Source organism: Aquila chrysaetos, chromosome Z, assembly GCF_900496995.4.
Source record: "Aquila chrysaetos chrysaetos chromosome Z, bAquChr1.4, whole genome shotgun sequence".
Lineage (NCBI taxonomy): Eukaryota > Metazoa > Chordata > Aves > Accipitriformes > Accipitridae > Aquila > Aquila chrysaetos.
This window is the reverse complement of record NC_044030.1, coordinates 85,184,658-85,198,514: the sequence shown is the minus strand read 5'-3', so window position 1 is coordinate 85,198,514 and position 13,857 is coordinate 85,184,658. Positions and strand designations below refer to the sequence as shown.

The window sequence follows — 13,857 nt, the reverse complement described above, 5'->3', positions numbered from 1 at the left end:
TATTTTAAATCTGAAAGCTTCTGGGTGGACATTGTGTTCTCCGCAGTTTGATCTGGGCTTTTCCCTCCGTGGTGCTGCAGGGAGAGCGGTGAAGCTCCTTAAGCAGGGTGTGTGGATGGCGACTTATGTGTGATGGATGGTAGTGCGTTGGACAAAACTTGTTTTTGCTTTTTTTTTTTTAACTGAATTACTGACTCTGTGAGACACCTTGTATCTGCAGCTCTGCTTTAGGCAATGGGGGTGCACATGAGTGTGGTGGGACATGGGTACTTGGGTAGCTCAGCCATCAGGATGGAGGTCTGTGAGCGTGTTAAACTTAAACCGGTGTGCAAAACCACCACTCTTCTTGCAGTGTCATAGCTTTTAAAAGTGCATTATGTCTGGTGCATCCTATAGACCAGGAATAAAACTCAAACCTGCAATCTCAGAAGGTCAAATTTGCAGTGTGACTGAGAACAGGAAACCAGTCTCTGGGTAGCCTTCTGGGTTTCTTTATTTATCTATGTAAGTGTGTACTTGTGTACGTATATGCATATATAAGCTTATATATTTTTTAAAATGGAATTATTCATTCTGAAAACAAATTAAATGCAAATCACATCATAGAAAAGTGAGAATAATAATGCAGATGTGCATTCTGTTTGAATTTCTGTGGTTTTCTCTCAACAAGTGTCCTCAATGTAACTAAGAAAATGAAATGGGTAAAACAAGCTTTCTCTGTGGAAGACTGCTTGGAAACAGCTGATGTTATTTGCAACATCACTGAGCAAAAAGGTGCTGAGTACATAACTTGCTGGAGCCACCGAGCAGTCATTGCCGTGTGAGCTTGTCTGTGTTCGGTGGAGTTTCATTGCCCAAGTTTCGCGATGAGTGGTTTCATCTTCATGCTTTTATATGTGTCGACGGGATAATATTCGTGCCATTTGTGTGGCAGAGCAGAACTTCACTAGCTGACTCTCAGTAAACTGCTTCCTTGAGATCGGACACTGCACTGGGGTAATAAACCCTTCAAAAAAAAGCATTGCTGAAATGGGGCTTGAGACTTCTTTGGGGCCACAGGCAAATAGCGCAAACTTTGAGCAAGAGCGTGAGCGAGCTGATGGTGCCAGCTTTTCCCTTGCTGCGGGGTTTCAAGTTGCAGTGGTCCTTTGAGGGCAAACTTTTCATCCTTTTCATGAAGACCTGGATGAGGAAGGCTGCAAGGTGTGTCATGTTTTTATAGGACAAACAGAGTAAGGACATAATCAGGAAACATGGAGTTGCCTTGAATAGCTCTTCTCCAGTACAGAAGGCAAGGTCATATATAGATATTTAAAAAATATAAAAAATATAAAAAATTTACACACATATACAGTATATTTTTATATATAATATAAAATGCATAATATATGTATGTAATAAATATGTATATGTATATTTTAACTTTATTAGTGGCCCAGAGCACACTGGGAAGACTGGAAGTGGAGGTGACTGAATGGGATTGAGTAGATGGCAAGGAAAAAGGGCACAAAATGTAAGATTCTCTGTTAAATGAGAATAGTTGGAGGCAATTAGATTTTTAATTCTCTGGGCTTCTAGTATACCATTGCCATGTAGAGAGAGGGTGCCAGGGCAGAACTTAAGACATTTGCTGATGTACAAGTGTTAGTGATGTTGTCCTGTGCTTTCTCGCTTGCCTCAAGCCAATAGTGTCCATGAGATGGGACTGGAGGCATCTTCACAGGTGGCTGTAAAGCTCTGCTGGATCCTGTGTCTGGTGTTGTCCTGTCATGAGGAAATGCCAATTTAAAAGGAAAAAAAGTTGTGGGTGGGCTGGACAAGGGGCTGCAGAAGGTGAATAACAATATCCGATGCCTTTTTTTGGGGACAAAACAGTTCGCAAAGCATTTGAATACCTACTATGATTTGGGCGTGCATTAAAACTCCCCTTTAAATGAAAGTTTTTCCCAAAGAGGTTGCTTTGCAGACAGTTCTTTGCAGCACTTGCATGTAAAACAGCTTAAAAAAAGGCAAGTGATTAAAATTCGTATGTGACAGCCTCTAATTTTTACAGTGACCAGCTCTTTAGAAACTCCCTGCATACCCAGTGTGAGACTAAGCACACTCAGTTCATTGAAACAATATTGTTTTAGGCAAAACACACAGCATGGAGTTAATTTGCTCCAAGTGCCGCTACTGGCGGCGGTGGAGTCAAGTGTTGGGGTTGGTGGAAGGATGGATCGTTTAGTGATGGCTGAGGCTGTGGGGTTCGAAGCAATTTGTGTTTTGGGACACATATTATCTGCAGGGCAATGCAACCATGTCCTCCTCTGGTCTTGGTGTCTGTCCTCCTGATAGTACCTGGCGAGGTGCGTTGGGTGTTGGTGCCTTTTACACTTTTGGGTGTTGCAGAAGGCATTTGCGCTCCTGAAAGCAGACTGAAAGCTTTGGGGGAACATCCAGGATCGCCTGGAGAGCCAGCACAGCCGCTGGTGCCCTGGCTGATTGCTTCTTGCTTTTCTTATAGAGGAACAAAAGATCCCTTGTGTGCCCAAATCCCAGCGGTGGCTCTAATTTCCTTGTGTGTCATTGCTCTGGAGTCTAGTGAAAATTCCCCTTGAAACTTTATATCTGCTGAAGTCAGCCCAACCAGCAGCTTTCCACACAGGAGCAGGGATTGTTTCTCACTTCTCGCCCTAACCCATGTTCCTCTTGATGAATATGCCCCATCAGTTGTTTCCAGCTCTGTGGAGGTGGCCGAATTTTGCATAGTGACAGTGCAACATCAGCTTCCCGTTCCCAGCCTTTGGGAGCTTTAGTTAGATACTTAGTTAGGTATTCCCCTTCGTGTCTGCAGCCCCATTTTTCTTCTCCCCAGCTATCCTCGACCAGCTCGGCTCAACGGTGCAGTCACCCTGTGGTCTCCAAATGCTGAGTTGAGTCTATTAGGAAAATCACTGCAGTGTGCTACAGTAGCGAATGTATTTGTGTGGTTTTTCTGTCTTTGGCCCCGTCTCTTCTTCCTTTTGTACCAGTTGGGTTCACTCTGGGCACAGGCCAGGACTTGCTAGTCCAAGTAAGGTTTCTTAATGCCTTTTTTTTTAAAAAAAAAAAGAATTATGCATCATACTTAATAAAATGGAATATTGAACAGCCCTAGGTGATAGAGGTATGTGGTATGAATAGCATTGCTATGGGCAGTGGGGCAGGAGAATAGGCCCTCCAAAGGTTGTCAAACATCTTTCACAAATGGGGAGCAGGGAGTGGGTGGTCTTTGCTCAAATTGTAAATCAAATGGCAAAAGCATCGTAAACTCCTTGCTGTATATTCTGTGTGCTTTCCAGTTAGCACATCTGGATCTTGCCGCAATAGCAACATTATATCAAGTATGTGGGCCTTTTAATTAGCATGGCATAGCAGCAGTCCATGTCAGCTAATAAACACAAAATAAGTGCAATGTTCAAACTGTATAGTGAAAAAGATCGCAGGTAATAAAGGACTTGCAGAAGTCTCCTAAGAAGTGCATGGACTGGGTGAAGTGCCATGTTCTTTATTCACTTGTGCATCCATCAGGCTGATGCTTTCACAGATGCGTGGTGTCTGCTAAGCTGTTCCATGTGGCCAGACAAAAATATCTTGATCTGATCCATGTATAACTGCTAAATTGGAAATGGAGAACATTTTAACGTTCTGCCAGGAGCATGAAGGGGCTCTGCAAACCTTAACTGACCCTTGCAATGTCGATGGGAAGGCAAGTGTTCTGGTAACCTGTTGATTAGACTGGCATTTCCTCCTTCCCGGTGTGAGGATCTCCTTGCAGTGTTGTCGATAGTTCTTGCAGAAGAAATAAAATAAGAAATGCAAGAGTGATTTGGTGGATGAGTTCAGCTTCTGTGTATCTGGGCCACCAGTCTCACCTGCAGCTCGGTGGGTACCAGATAACCCCTGGTGTCTGCAATTCAAACCAGGGTCAGCATCTACTGTGTGATTCTGAATTTATAAGTTATATGGAAATAGCATGTCTTTCCTTTTCAGCCCTACTGCCGGCATGCTGTTTCTGGCACTAAATGCTCGAACACCTGGACTGCAGACGGGTAACTCTGTTTAGTAGTGGCTTTCCATTTTTGTTGGAAGCTAATGCACCCAAGTCTTGCATTGCACTCTCAAAAGCATATGTCCAAGTGTAAAAATCACTGCTTGCCTACACTAATAGGCAACACAAATGATCTGTGTCTTGGAGGGATACAGGTGCCGGTGGGGCTGTACGTGGCCATGACTGCTCTCTCTTTTGCTGTGGGGTGTGATGCTGGGGCTGGAAAAGAGCAGAAATTGCAGCATTGACCCTACCCATAGTCTAATAGAAGCAGGGAGGGGTATGGGCACAGTGGGGGACGTCCTTTGATAGCACTTCAAATTTCAAGCTTTACAAGAGGATTTAAAACCATACAATGAGAGAGCAGGTAGGAGTTAAAAGAGAGATTAACCCCTGACAGAGATGCGAGAGGAATTAGACCGGCACAATAAATAAGGCTGAACGCTGTGTTATATTAAAGGCAGGGAAGGGTTTAGGTCTCCTGGTGAACGAGGCTGGGTCAGGGGTTTGCAGCGAGCTGTGGGGCTGATCTGTCCTGCAGCTCAGCAGGGCTTTTGCAGCAGGTACCATCTCAAAAACTAAAGCTCTGGTCTGAAAAAAGGGTCAGAAGAAAAAAAACACTCAATATCCTTGAATTTGGGAAGGGGAGAAACTGAAGGGGATCTCTTCTGTTTAGAGGTAAAAGTGGGATAGGGAGGAGGGGAGAAGGTTTTGGAAGAGCTATCCAATAAACATGCCGATGGTGGTGCTAGACCTCAGGGTTTGCAAAAGCAGCTAGATGTAACTTTTCCAGAGGTGATATAAAGAAAAAAAAACAAAAGGGGAGAGAGTCCAGGTAATGTTTCCCAAGGACTGGAGGAGAGGCCCTCCAGTCTTACTTGCCCTGCTCTGGCAGAGGACAGAGATGCTCTGAGGATAAGTGGTCAACTAAATGATCCTTTTTTTTTTTTTTTTTTTTTTAAAAAGTTTCGGTTTTTGTTTCTTTTTGGCAATTTGGGATGAGAATGATGCTATTTGCTCACAGCTTTAATCATAAATGAGACAGCCCTTATAGAAAAATCATAAATACTCATAATGGGACAGCACTGGCATGGGAGAGCTTAAGGTACAGAAAGATCAGTGCCTGACTAAGAGTAATGATTGAGCATGTGAAATATCACTGACTTGGAAGGAGTCATAATAGTCTACTTCAGACAAGTTATTACTGCTGCGATGCAGGAGAACTGTTCGAGCTCTGAGGTGTGAAAGCTGTAACACCAAATATCATTAAACATTGAAAATGGTGTTTACGAGCATCATAATTACATCAGATCACAAAGACTTGCGATTGCCCTTGCCCATCTCCCAGCCACTGCTTGCCATCCCACATCATCAGTGAAGTTCTGGAGACCTGAGGATGGAAAACTTGCAGTGTGTGCCCAAAAGTCAATGGTCCCATTGATTTCTGAAAATCTCTTTCTGGGGTTTTCCTAATGTATATCAACTGTAATTAATTAGATAGTAGTGTAGGAGTTTTACCACCATCAGTGGCTGATGGTGGTTGAGGTGATGAAGTCTGTAGGAAGGACCTTATTTCTGGGACTGCCATGGGGTGGAAGAACAACTGACTTGTCCTCCTCGTGCCTGCAGAGCTGAACTGCTGGGGGTAGCATTTCACAAGCTTGGGGAGAAGAAAACTGGCATGATTCTTGCCCTTATGTGATGCTTTTTGGGAGGACACAGTACAAAGCCTGCTCCGTCTGCAGGGCTGCAGTGCTCCACAGGGGCCAGCTCCTTGTGGGTGGCTTGGGTCGGAGCCAGGGATGCTCTGTGGTGCGATCCCAGCGCAGAAAAGAGCATCAGGGTGCCAGAGAGCTGATAAAATTGGCCGGGTGCGTGTTTCGCTCTCGTTAGAAACGGCATACAAAAGAATTGCTGACCTCGTTTTAGTGTGGCTGAAGAGCTGTGTTCTTCCCCAGCGGGGTATGCAAAGCATAAATCCTGGGAGAAGGTCGTCCTTCCTGCCTGCCCTCAGGAATTGGTGGAAAGACTGGAGACAGCTCAGCATTTTGCAGAAACTTTGAGTATGCAGAATTTTCTTTGCTATTGAAGGGGCATTTCCAGCCGGCTGCACAAAGCAGTCCGGGGAGAAAGTACCTTAATGAGCTGGGACCAGTGGGACTCCCACTGCTCTTGCAGGAGGAGTAACTCAACTCAGCACCGCATAAAAGCGCTCTGACCTCTGCAAAGACATCTTAATTTGCACAGTGGTATTTGATCTCAGCGTTAGAAATGTCAGATTGATATGCGTGTTAAATAGTGTTGTACAGAGGGAAGGTAATGCTTTGTGCTGCTGGTGACCGCCGCAGAAGATAAGGTTAATTTGCACGTTACCTGTTCTTTGAGCATCGTGCTGCATGCTCATCCTCTTCCATTCAGGGCCAAACTGGTACTTTTAGGCTTTTTTCCAGCAACTGAGAGATTCAAGCCTGTATTTTTTTCTCTGGCTTCTTGCTAAAACCCAGGTGTGTGTGAGCAAATCAGCTCCGAAGCTGCACAGGATGGACCTGGTGGGTACCTCATCCTTGATGCATCTTCTTGAGTAAGACCCTGGATGGGCTGTGCATGATCTAACATCCCCCAGAGACACCTGCAACAGCTGAGTGATGTTGCACCAGGATTTGGGCTTGCTGAAGTGCGATATTGCTGTTTTCTTTCTCTAGTTTGTTGCATTAAGGTGCAACGTTATCTTTACAGTTGCGATGGTACCAGGATGGGGAAGGGCTATGGCAACTCTGGGGTGGTTCTGGCCAAAATGTATTTTGGAGCTGTGGTGTGGCCCATGTGGGTGTAGGTTGTTGGTGAAAAAATTCATTCTTCTCTGCCATCAGTATAAGCCACCCTATAAAAAGAATTATCTACCTGGGAGAAAAAAAAAAAAAAAGGTTGTATAGGGTAATCTATGCTATTTATGAAAGATACAGTGTAAAAAAGGACCCAGATGAATATGTAACACTTGAAAAGCCATCCTTATGTTGCTGCTGGCTTCAACAGCTGCAGCATAAAACATGCATTTGCAGCAGACATTTGATAATTCAAACAGAAAGCATGCCTTTAAACACTGTTGTTTGACTGGACACTAAATAATATCTCCTTGGGTTTCTCTGAGGGAAAAGTCCAACTACCCCAAAGTTGTGTTTTCGTATTGGTGTTGACTGGCGACACCAGGCGTGGTATTCTAAAAACCCAAATTAAAGCCAATGAGTAAAACAAGCTACTGCTGCTCTCAGCAGTGATGCTGCTCCAAATTCCAGTTATCCCACTGAAATGGGAACAATTCCTGGCTTCGGAGGCCATTTCAGAGGCAGCTCTTCTCCACGTTACAACGCTGCAACGCTCTGATTTTTATCTTCACAGTGTGCAACTTCTGTTTATTCATTTGAAGGCAGAATTAGACAAGTCTCAGTTTTTCATTGCTGTCAGTAGTACTTGAGGGGATGCAATCCAGTGGTAATCAAATTATTGCATTTTCATATATTGCTAACAACACAGTGCAATAGCTATGCTCATTTTTAGCCTGCACAGCACTGTCAGTACAGAAGCATATTAGAGGCTGTTGTGCATCAGGGCTTTATGGGTGTTCTCGTTGTGGTCAGGCTAAATTCAAACTACAGTACTTAAAGCATTTTTAATCTTCAGATTGCTTTATGAACACTAATCCTCCAAGCATCCTGAAAGAAGTAGGTTAAATATGATTTCCACGGTGGAGAGACTCATTGACTTGTTCCACGACGCTGAGAATTAGTGTCGGATCTAGGATTAGAGCTGGCGTGACCCCTGATAATTATTCACAGGGTCTGGCTCTGCCTTCGTTTGCTTCAGATATTTTCCTCTCTCAGAGGAGCTGTGGTTTTAGTGCGACTGGTTTTGCTCTCACTGCGGAGATCAGGATGAAGTTGTGCAGTAGTTTGCTTAAACTGCTGGTGCCAGTGATGGTTTTCTGAAGAGATGACTATGAAAACAAGTCTTCTAAGTTCTAGGTCCCTTCTTGTGGCTTTAGATTACTGCTTTTAAAGAAAGCTGACTTTGGAAAAATTCTGACTGTGCTTTAGGTCTGAAGAACATTTGGGGTATATTTGTTTTCAAATACCCCTGCTTTCAAGCAGTGTTGGTGAAGGCTAAGGATCTTGGATATATACATGTGCACTGAGATGTCCCCTGTCTCTTCTTGACAGACAGAGGGGTGGTGGGAACCATCAGTGTCCTTGGGATCAACCCCTTCATTATTGCTATGGCTTGACTATCCCCTTTCCTGCAGTGAGGAGTTTCCGGGGATGGTCATCCCTGATTTAACCAGATAAATTGGTAGGAAATCATATATTACAATGACTAATGATATTCCCAGGCTGAGAACTGCATATGGAAACACTGAGCAGTGTCTCACCTCTGATTGTTCTGATGCAACTAAAATAGGTGCAACTTTTAGTACAGTTGGAGATCTGTGTCCAGCTGGGCAGGCTTGAAGTTTGGACATTTCTACATACCTTTCCCAGGCTGTTTGGATGCACCTCTGAGGGTAGTGGTATTCTCTGCATTGCTGTAGGTGAAGGACTGACTGCTTAAACAAGCAGGGAAATCTGTTTCCTCAATGCAAAGGCTGGTGATTAGCAGCTAGTCCTAATCAGTGCAGCTATCTGTTTGAAGTGCCCTTTCTCTCTGTAGACAACTGACTTTTTTTTTTTTTTTTTTTTTTTGCTTTGGGCAGCACCTTTAGATGTTGCCTTTATTAAAAAAAACAACAAAAAACAACAACAACAAAAAACAAAACAAAAAAAACAACAACAAAAAAAAAAACAAAACCAAACCAAAAAAACCCCAACTGATACCTACTAGACTTTCAGACTAGATATAAAGAAATGTTTTACGATGAGGGTGGTGAGCCACTGGAAGAGGTTGCCCAGAGAGGTGGTAGATGCCCCATCCCTGGGAACGTTCCAGGTCAGGTTGGACGGGGCTCTGAGCAACCTGATCTAGTGGAAGATGTCCCTGCTCATGGCAGGGGCCTGGACTAGATGACCTTTAGAGGTCCCTTCCCACCCAAACTATTCTATGATTCTGTGATATTTTTCACATATTGTGAAAACTCCAGTGACTGCCTTATTTGTTTTGCTGGGCTGGGCGCCTCACCCATTTCTTGCTGTGTGTGTGGCCAAGGGTGAGAGTCTTGATGGGTATTGCTCATAACGTAACAAATGTCTGCAAAAAAAGAGAGGTGTTACTCACCTGCATAGCAGATTACAAACAGGTATTACTGCTTGAAGAGGGCCCGCTGAAATAGCGAAGTAAAACGTTCAGATTGCACAGACAGACGGCAGTCCATAGGCTTTATCAGATGCCACCACCAACACTTGCAGCCCTTAACTTTGGAGATGCTCTTGCCTCTCGCATTGAAGAAATAATCCCGGACTTTGTTCTGGTTGGACTTCTGTGCCTTGATGGTTTTGTAAGCGTCCCTGATGGATGGAGGCTGTAGCTGAGATGACGGTGTTAGTTTTCCAGGCTGTGGGTCATCTTGGAAAGCTGCTCTAAGTGAAGAAACAAATGTCCTGCAAACCCATGGGGGTGAAGGTTGGGGAGTTGCCTCTTTGAGTGCCTCATACCTAGGTTTGAGCTGTAGCAGTGGCATGTGGTAGGAACAGCATCTTCAGCCATCGTTGAAGCCTAATCCCCATTGCATGCCCTGCATTGCTGGACGAGCGTGAACATGTTGTGCGCTGGCATGTGTGCATCACATGAGCTGTTTGCCACGGAGAGAAGAGCACTGACGTACGTTGTAGCAGCATAACAAGCCGTGGTGACAGCCGCGAGGTGCACAGGAGCCACATAAGCCCCAAGAGGAGATGTGACAGCATTGCCATGCTGCATCAGAGCTGGTATTCACCCATAACATTTCATTTTATCCAGGCTTTATTTCCATAGTAATTTTCCTCTGTGCTGATGCTGCCAAAACTGACTGTATTTCAAGCAGCCATGTTGCATACCACGCCTGCACAATGGCCAAACATTTCAGTATTTTTTATTCTACGCTGAATACAAACGAGTCCTGCCTGGTTTTAACCATTTCTGCTCAGTGAGCAGCCTCTTTGCTACCAGCTGCTCCGTGGCATTCATCTATCTTTCCCTGCTGGCACCAGCAGCTGGTAAACTTGTATATTGAAGAAGGGAAAGTCTCTGTAGTCTTTATTGCTGAAGTTGGAAAAGAAATGTTTGAACATGCATATTCCACCAAAAAAACAACAGAAGAGACACATTATTGTAGACACAGGAGCTTGAGTGGCCTTGCTGTCTTGCTTGGAAGCCAGCAGCTTTCTTTTTATGTTATTAATATAATACAACTCCAGAAGTTTTCTTCTGCCGTGGAGAACCCACTTGGCCCATTTCGTGTCGCAGCACATCAGCCATTAGGACAAATTCTTGAGAAACTCCGGAAAAATGTGACCTGGCAGAGCGGCTGCAATATCAGTAAATGCTGTTGGCTATGGTTTTTATCACTAGGTTTAGTGTCTTTTGGAGAATGATGGTACTTTTGAAAAGAGACAAGCCAGAGGGAGGAATAAACCACTCAGGATGCCACATAAAAGGCAGTTTGTGATGGGACCTGAAGCCTGCAGAGACTGTGGGTCTAGAGAGCTCCTTGGATGGGCTCCCTGGTGGGTTGGTCTCTGCCTCCTCCAGCCAGGCACAACCCAATAGCTGATACGGAGAAGTTAGGAAAAAGGTCAAAATTGGTAACGAGAGGTCTTAATTATGAATCTTAGGTAGGAAAAAAAAAAAAAAAAACAGGTTACAAAATATTACCATGTAGCAGTGCTGACTGGATGCCAAGTAATGCATGCTTTGTCTTTTTTAAACTTTATTGGCTTCATTCAACTGAAGAGTCTCTCCCAGGCTGGTGTAGCTTTCATCTTCTGGCTTAAAGAAAAAAGTGGGGGGAAATGTTTCCTGAAACTTGCCGCTTGGGCAGTACCTGTCATGCTGAGAAGGGTAAGAAGCAATAATTCTCAAGTAACTTTTAGGCAAGTGTAGCTCTAGGCCGAGCCACCTTTGCATTTGCAGAGTTCCTTTTGCAGGGCCAGTACTTGCTGGCAGAGATCTCGGTTGTCACCTCTTTCTTCTGCTTTTCCCTCACCTCCGATGAAGGATAGTCCGTTCATCCGTGCTTGCAGGCCATGCCAAAGCCTCTCTGTCTGCTCCTTCCCTTGTAGCCGACAGGAGTTTTATGTGTTGCGTCCTACTGATGGCCATCGTGGGAAGTTCACTGTTGGAGCTCAGCAAGTGGCTGTCCATGAAGATGATCAAAGCAGATGTGAAACTTCTTATCTACTATCACCAGAGATAAAGCATGATAAATTACCACCGTTGCCTGGAAGTTCCCAGTTCCTGGGAACTGCTGCTGTGGATTTATCCAGCATACTCTGGTTTTGGTGCTTAGTCTTCATTCCTCACTTTGGAGCTGGTACTGTTTTTTCTCCGTTGGGTTCACGTGTCTGATGGCTCGTGCTACAAAAAGAGCTTCATCACACATCCGTGGAAGTCTAAAGGTGTGAGACCGGCGTGTTGGCAGCCTGGTGCCCGGATCCTGCCAGCTGGCTGCCTGTGGGAGAGTCGAGGATAGCTTTGCCAACATGTGCGGAGGGCACGCAGCCGTGACTTAGCAAGTGAGATGTGCAGGCTGTCCCCACCTGGGATGAGTCACTGGGAACACCGGCTCAGGGTTGTTGGCTGCCTGGGTGAGGTTGTGCTTTGCTCACGGCCGGTATTTCTGCATTAACTACCTGATAGCTGGAGCGGTTGGAGGTTCCTCTTGCCTTCCTGTTGGTGGATGCCCAGGAGAGCCGTAGAGCTAGCCAGGGATGGATTAAGAAGTGCTTCATGAATCGATCCCTGAAAAATATCAACCCGGCTGGAAATTAGCTCAGCAGTCCTCTCCTGCTGGAAGTATCCGAAAGTTGTGGTTTGCACCAAAATAGTATGTTTGACTTGACTGAGGTTTTTTTCCAAACCAATTATCTTGAGCCTAGAAGGAATTAAGATGTATATGCCTGACAGTGGAGGAAAGTAATGGTGTGGTGTATGCAGCATGTATGTATTTTTGTTGGAAGTCTAAGACTGGTATATGGCAATCATTTAGCTTCTGTTCTCATCTCTCGCTGGTATAAACTTGAACTGAGTATCTTAAATTGAAATGCATTTTTACGGTGTTTCCTGATGTCAAGAGAACTGCAAGGTGTAAATTTATTGTTGCACTCATATATAGGATTTTGTGTGCCTGCACTCAGCTGTGATTCATGAAAGCTGGGCAGAGTCCGGGAGGTTTAATTTGATCTTATTTAAAAACACACTCAATTACATACTTACAGCTTACCCCAATAGCTCTGATATTTTGGGAGCTTATATTAAATCCTGCAGTGAAAACTCACTCCTTCCCAAAGTCCGTGGCCAAATTGCAGAGTTGCTCGGTTTGCCACGTGCCAGTGATGCCCTGGGGAGCAGATCCCACTGCAGCAGAGGCACTTGCTCCCGGTGCCGGCAGATCTTTGCCTGGAGGGATGTAGTTCTCCCGAAAATGAGCTCCTTTTACTGCCTTGGCCCTTTCTCTGCCTTGCAGCTCAAGCACATTAAACTGATTAATTATTGGGACATATCTAGTGGGTACCATGTTGTGCACCTGTGGTGGGAAGGACTGGGTATTTTAATATAGCTGTGATGACTTGTGCAAGTTTTTTTATGTGAATGATTAATTTTGCAAGTAGAAGGCGGTATTTGGATGACTCCTGTGCTCCATGCAAGACTCAAAAGCTACATAAGTTGATGCACCCTCAACTTCCCCATGCTAAGTCCTGTGCTCTGTAGGTATCTGGTGGTCTGTGCTAGTTCTGATGGCATCAGAGCTACTCCTGCGACCCAGCACCAGCTTGGACACGGGGCATCAGTGGCTGCTCCCGTCATGGCTGGAGAAGGGTTTGCCTCGGCCCCTCGGTGCCAGGATGATGCTTCCCACTCCTGCAAAGCATTTTCGTACGTGCAGATAAAAAGGTCCGGTGTGTATTTGCTTGAATTCTGTTATCCTGGTGCTGGTACACCTGTATCCTTTTGTAAGCAAATCTGGTGTGTGCTTGGAGAGGGTAAGGCTGCCTGATGCATCTATTAATGAGCAAGTCCTTCTTAAAAACTATTTTGGTTTGCAAATTTTCAGGAGCTGAACAAACTTTGCTTAGTGATGTCTACCAGGAATTGCTTTTAAACTCTTTATCCTTTTTTTTCTTACCTCTTGGTCCCAGAAGTACCTCTGCACTTTGTAGCAGTGATTACAATTTGGCAGGATTTGGGGATGAATAGATGGTGTGAGTCTGATGTCAGAGATGTGCCTTGTATTATTGTTGTCAAAGATTTAACCAGATGTTGGGATATGTGTGAAAATAGTGATATTCATATAATTGCATAGGGAACCAAATTACTTCTGCTGTTTCCTAATTTTAGGGTGCTTGATTTCACACTTCATTATTTTTAACATATTTTGAGTGTAGAGGAACCTTTCTGGGTGGGTATCTATGTTTTAATAGCTCAGCAATGGGCTACTCAAGCAAGTTTCACAATGAATTGCCCATGTTTTGTGGAGCAAAATCTCAAATGCTCGAGTGAAGGCATTGGAGGGAAACGTTAAATATATAGTATTAGAAGCTGATATTTAGCCAATGCCTGCTAATAGTTCTCCAGACAAATGTCAAACGGCAGAGGTTTGTTAT

General features: G+C 44.5%; 1 protein-coding gene across 5 annotated transcripts in view; it reads left to right on the top strand.

Annotated features, from left to right (window-relative positions):
* MYO5B (myosin VB) overlaps positions 1-13,857 on the top strand; it is a 171,949-nt gene that overhangs the window by 56,149 nt on the left and 101,943 nt on the right. The window lies entirely within an intron of this gene.